The 6,176-nt window shown below is 38.4% G+C and overlaps 1 long non-coding RNA gene across 1 annotated transcript; it reads right to left on the bottom strand.

Annotated features, from left to right (window-relative positions):
* Positions 1-724: 724 nt before the first annotated feature.
* LOC150019537 (uncharacterized) lies at positions 725-4,822 on the bottom strand. Its single transcript, XR_016509258.1, has 3 exons — positions 4,647-4,822; positions 3,865-3,944; positions 725-791 (listed from the first exon to the last, which is right to left on the bottom strand). It is a non-coding gene; the product is annotated as an uncharacterized LOC150019537 (long non-coding RNA).
* Positions 4,823-6,176: the final 1,354 nt, after the last annotated feature.

Below are 6,176 nucleotides of genomic sequence, written 5' to 3'. Positions count from 1 at the left end.
GTGAAAAGAAAGTTAGCTTATGGTTTTACAAAAAGGAAACTGATAAACTAATGTAAAAATAATGAACATTAACATAAATATGTTTATAACTTCATTTATTCTTACTGCAGTCTTAATAGCATTTCAGAAGAGAATCCCAGATTATTTCTGAGGTTTTGAAATCTGATATAAGGTATGTTTTCCATGTGGGACTTGATTTTAAGTGGGTAAAGACCAAGATACAATACTTCAGGATTGGTGATTACAGCAATGCCAAGGTTTCCAGGCCAGGAGTTCAAATAGTTTTGGGGTATAAACTATTGTTTGGTATTTTTTACGGAGTTGATATATCTTTCATGAAATTCTTAAAATGAGCAATAAAGTTGTTGCAACTTTTACTTTCCTGAGGAAGATGTAGCAAAATTATGTAAAAAATGGATTGGAATAATAAAGTCACACTAACGTGGATAATAAGCTGTTTGAATTTCTGTTTTCAATGTAAAATAAAATAGTGGTTAACCCAAAATTCATTTTCATAGAAAAAATTTTATGTTAAATTTTTAGAGCAAATATTAAAAAAATTTTATTTTGTAAAAAGTGATGCTAAATATCTTTGTATTCATTTAGTACATCCTATCTCTGCATAGATGAAAAGAAACCAGGAAGGGTAAAGGTTGGCCTTCATTACAATTTCTCTTCAGAGAATACACATTTGCAGAATTAAGAAGTTACCATAATGAACAATAAAGTATTACATCAAGGGTCCAGTCTCTTTATTTAGGAGATACTTGATGTTTACTGAAACCTGTTTTCTTTTGGGGAGAGGGTGTGAAGAAAGAAAGCATTAAACAGAGTGGCAACAATTCTTTCTCCTTATCAACTTTTGATTCCACCACATGTTCTTAGCATGTAAACTCCCTCTTGGCTTCACAACCCTCCTTATTCATTTGATAGCCTGTTGATCAATCACTTGCATTACTAATACTTCAAATCTCTTGCCCCTTTCTTTATAGGTCCCACTTACCTTGCAAAATTCCATCCATTGACGAAACTGGCTATTGCAGATCTGGATCATGTCCACATCTACATCCACTTGACCATGCAAAATTTTTGGTTATTTTATATAACAGTAGCATAAAATATCTGAATAGGGTAAGATTTGGATACATCTTCACAAAGCCACCACTTCGTTATCATGAAATCAAGTCACAAGTCAAATACCGCCACATATATTGACATTTTGTATATAATCATTTATTAGCAAGCAGGTGAGAAACGTTCTGTAAGTTCGGCTCTCTGCCCTTTTAGAGATCTGTCCACATCTTGCATGAAGCTAACTTGAAGCATAAACAACACTGCAAAAACAGGATTCTGTTACCCTTATATTTTAACCAGAAAACCTTTGACCAATGTCTAGACACAGGTTCATTTAGGAATGTACTTCGCTCCTGTAAGTATTAGTAATGTCTCCAAAATATTTTAGGCCATCTATATATCTTGAATACCACCGATCTCACCACTGACAGCCTATTTCCAACAGTTGTGTTAATTTATGAGCCTCTAATTTCACAAACAAAAATGCATTGTGCTAATTAGAGAAAGGGCCTGATGTTGATCGGGGATTAAAAAGAGCTAACTTTTTGTAGTAAATGCCTACGAAGTGTGGCCTTTGTGACACCCCTGAAAGATGAATTTCTAAAATGACAACTGACTACTCCCCAGAGCAGACTTTCATAATCTCTTTAATCTAGAGGAAACTTTAAATGATTTTCAGGGTACAAAAGTATAAAGAACAATGTGACATGTAGTATATTCACAAGGAAATCTGTTTTCCTTGTTTAAAACAACAACAAAAATGACTTTTTAGCCAATATTTTCTAGAATATTACCATTCTTAAAATTAAACTCCTCCTTTCCTTTAAAAAATTTTAAACACTCATGAAGCAAATACAATAAATTTCTGTTAAATAATTAAATTAAGCCAAAAGAGATTTTTTTTTAATTTGGCTCAATAGAGTTAATTCAAAGAAAGGTTATAAATTTACTTTTATTAATGTTATTTACAGCATGAAACTTTATTGACAATCAATAAATACCAAAGCTTCTAAAATCAATACACCAAAATTAGAGCTGCGTGATATACGAATTTAAGAAACACAGCTAATCATCTGGGGAGGTAGCACCTTAGAAAATGGATATTTGGAGTAATTGGAAAATAGGTAAGGTAAATTCCAATTATGGACACTGCGAGACAAGCACAGGATACATAAGCTGCTTGATTCCAACACCCCCCCGCCCCCAAGAATGAGGCAAAAAGAGTCAGCTTTTGTTGCAGTTTAGCCATTTAGAAAGATACCCAATAAAAGCTACGTGTCATTGAAACAAATTAACAAAGAGGCTGGTAACATATTAACTCAGTCAAGGGGAACAAAAGTTTGGGACCTGAAAGTAGAAGAGAGAAATAAGGAAATGTAGTCTTCCAAATCGACCTAGATTTTGTCCCTTTTCTTTTTGTTTTCTTTTTCTCTGCTCCAAAACAAATCATTTTCACTACAAAGTTTAGCCACCCCCAACACCCTTCACTAAATTACATGGGAAATTCCTAACTTGTAGCTGGGGCCTTGTGTAACTACCTGCACAGTTGCACAACACTCTATGCTCAGAAGGGAAACTCTCATGTTCTCCTGTTGCTGTCCTGAAATTCAACTCATTTTTAAACGAGTGATCCTGCATTTTTATTTTGCACCAGATCCCAAGAATTATGAAGCCAGTCTTGCTTACTGTTTAAGTTCTGGGCCATATCATGCTAAAAGAATAGCTATGCATATGTCTTTCTCAGCCTTGGATTTCATTTGAAAACCTTATTTTATTAATATGAATTTAGAAGGTGCTATGCCCAATCACCCATCCTAATTCCTGAGATAGCTTTCCCTGCCCTTGACTACCTCATCAGCACTGCTACATAACAAGCAGAGGTGAGAATTCACTCTGGCTTGAGTTCCCCAAGATAAAGCTTACAACAAATACATTCTCTAAAGATGACCTTGCACATAAGTAAATGAGGGCAGGGGCATGTTGTCTGCTTTGGGCACATTAAAGTGCATGTACCTGACTGAAAACTGCCCCCCTTCTTCCTTTGCTCCCTCAAATCCCTAGCCTCCCACCAGCTGGAAATACAGTGGAAGTTATCAGTGCATTATCAGAGATTGTAGTTTTCTTCTTAAAGATGCTTTATATAGAAAGCATTTGCTAGTCCTCCAAGTGTTCACCTACTTTGTATTATTTGATCACCACAATAACTGTGTGGTAGACAGAGTGGATCTTTAACCCCATGTGGCAACGATGTCAAAAGCATGTATTAGAAGGCCGGCAAATCAGGGTCAAATCTTGTCTAGACCACTTCCTTGTCTGTACGATGAAGTTTTATAGATACTAAATGTGCATGTGTATAAAACTCCAATTACAATGTCTAGCATGTAATAGGTACTCCTTATACAGGACCTTCTGTTGTCATGGCCATGTTTTCTGGGGATGAGGACAAGCACCATCTTGATTAGAACCCATGTCCTCACATCATCTCTGCCAAGACACCTGGCTCTGGCAGTTCCCAGAATGCATTATGTTCTCTCACAGCCCTTTGGCCTTTTCCACCTGCTGCTCTGTCCAAAATTGCTGCTGCCCATTTTCCATCTGGCTAACTCCACTTATCTTTCAAGACTTACCTCATTTGGCCCTTTTTCTGAAACTTTCCCTGAAAAGCCCTTGTTCATTCTGTTAGGTGACCCTCCTTCGGGCTCCCATCCACCTCTCTTATCTCTGTGGTTGCACAGTGTTGTACTATGGTTGTCTGATTCCTCGTTGGTCTATTTTGTTGTCTGTACTTACCTATAAGGCAGGACTGTGTCTTTACTCTGTTTCTGTAGTCCCTGAGTATATATTTACTGCTTAAAAGAATGAACACATAACTGAATAAAAGAAGGTAGAAAGGAATTAATTATTTTGTATGTGTGCCCCCTGGTAACAGAACTGAGATGCAAACCAGCGTTTCTACTATCCTGCAGCTAAGCCATCACTTTCGTAGCTAAAGGTAGCAAAACATGACTCCTCTAAATAAAAGGGTTTCTTCAGTTTCCAGGAGCCTGGCCTGTAGCCACAGGTACAGAAGTGGCAGCCTACTGGGTCTGGGTTGGGGAAGGAGTATCAGTTGATTACAAAGATCACTTTTCTTGGCACTAGCCAAAAGAAGAGGACAGAGACATCTGCATGTCCCAATGACATCATTTGGCCCTGCCTTGCACAATAGAGAAAAAACTGTCAGGGCAAATTTCCAGTTTATCTAGACATCACTGGGTCAAGGCCAAGATCTTCACCCCTCCCCACACTCCTACTGATCCCAACACTGAAAATGGCTCTTAGAGAACTGAAAAACATCGCCCAGAAAAAATGAAACTCCATAGGATTCACAGCCATGATTTCAAGGCACTGTCATCATAGCCCTCCTGTCCCTTTATGCTTCCATTTCTCCACCCAGTTACCACCCAGGGGAACCACTCTTAGACTATACAGGCATATATTCTTAAAGCTATATACATTGTTTTACATTTTCTAAACTTTGTATGTTATGTCATTTTGTATGAATTCATTTATCTTTAATTTACTTAACTTACTGTGTCTTCTCAATATGACATTGTAAAGTATATCCACATGGAAATTTGTAGGTCTCTTCATTCATAATGGGTAGTGGCATTCCCCTGGGCGGCATCAAATTCAACAGCTGCCAGCTCAAGACATGTGTTATGTGAGACTGGTGGATGGGGAAGCAGAGGACACACACACACACAGATCTTTGCCTCTTCTCATCTCGGGGTAAGCATGTATCCAGGATGTCACAGAGCTGGGGAGTATCTGTGGTCTGTTTTATCACATGTAGACAAGACTGATCTCATTTCCTGAGCTTTGTTTGCTCCTGAGTGAGCCTATAATAAGACAGTATATTGTTGCCAGAAGAACACTAGGCTGGAAGTCAGAAACCTAGATTCTTGTCCTAGTTCTGTAATAAGAGCCCACATGTCCTCTGGATAGTTACTTCACCTTCCCTAGTCTTAGTATGCAATGTAAGAGTGTAGCGTGATTTCCATAGGCTGCACAGCCATGGGGAAATGCGGGACACAGTTATTGAGTCAAATGTGGTGAAATTGTTGAACTGTGTACAGAAGGACCCAGTGGTAGTCTCCACTCCACCACTTTCCAACTGGGGATAATCAGGCATATTCTTTAAGCTTCCTAAGTCTCACTTACCTTCTCCCCACAAGTTGAGAACATAATGATTAAGTTATGTAATGTATGTAAGGTGCTTATACAAGGCTGGCACATAAAAAGTGATCAATGTTAGCTAGTAGTAAGTTGTACTATTTCTCTGGAGATAACATTTTCCCATTCTTTTGTGTAATCTCAGTCCTCCTAAAAGTCTTCCCTGTACCTATTTCTCTGAGTCTTTAGAGGGCATTTTGCCAGCCCCTGCTATGATTTAAGCCTCTACAACCAACAATGTCATCATGATGGCAGTGAGACACCCACTGGCCACAGACAATTCCCAGAGCCCAGACTGACACCACTGCATGCACTACCTTGCCCATCACATTTTCCAGAATTAAAAAGATATCTCTTTCAGTCTCATTGTTTTATTTTTGGTTTTTCATTATAATTGTTGATGTTTATTTTCAACCTTTTTCTTCCAAGCACTCATGGAAGTTGGGCTGAGAAATGAATTGGAGTGACAGACTTTGACTCTGAATCTTCCAACAACTAAGGCTAGTTTGGTTTCCAGACCATATTTATGGGCCAGGATTCTTGAGAGTCCTTCTCAAAGCCCTTCAGCCTCTCCTTCAGTGCCTTTTAAAAGCCCTTACTTCTCCCTCATTAACGTACTTCTCAATGTCTTGATGGAGGGCAAACTCTCTGGCCCCTCTCAGAGGACATAGTTAAGGGTGTGGCAGACAGAATAATTGTCCCCAAAGATGTCCACATTCTAATCCCAAGACTTGTGAATAGGTCACCTTGCTTGGCAAAAGGGACTTTGCAGGTATGAATAAGTTAAGGGTCTTGAGATAGGAGACTCTCCTGGATTAAAAATTGGACCCAATGTAATCATGAGGGTCCTTATAAGGCAGAAACAGGATGGTCAGTTAGAGAAGGAG

The sequence above is a fragment of the Furipterus horrens genome, unplaced genomic scaffold (genome assembly GCF_987537825.1).
Source record: "Furipterus horrens unplaced genomic scaffold, mFurHor1.1.pri manual_scaffold_2, whole genome shotgun sequence".
In the NCBI taxonomy this organism is placed as follows: Eukaryota; Metazoa; Chordata; class Mammalia; order Chiroptera; family Furipteridae; genus Furipterus; species Furipterus horrens.
The sequence above is the reverse complement of the archived record's forward strand: the minus strand, read 5'-3'. Positions and strand labels throughout refer to the sequence as shown.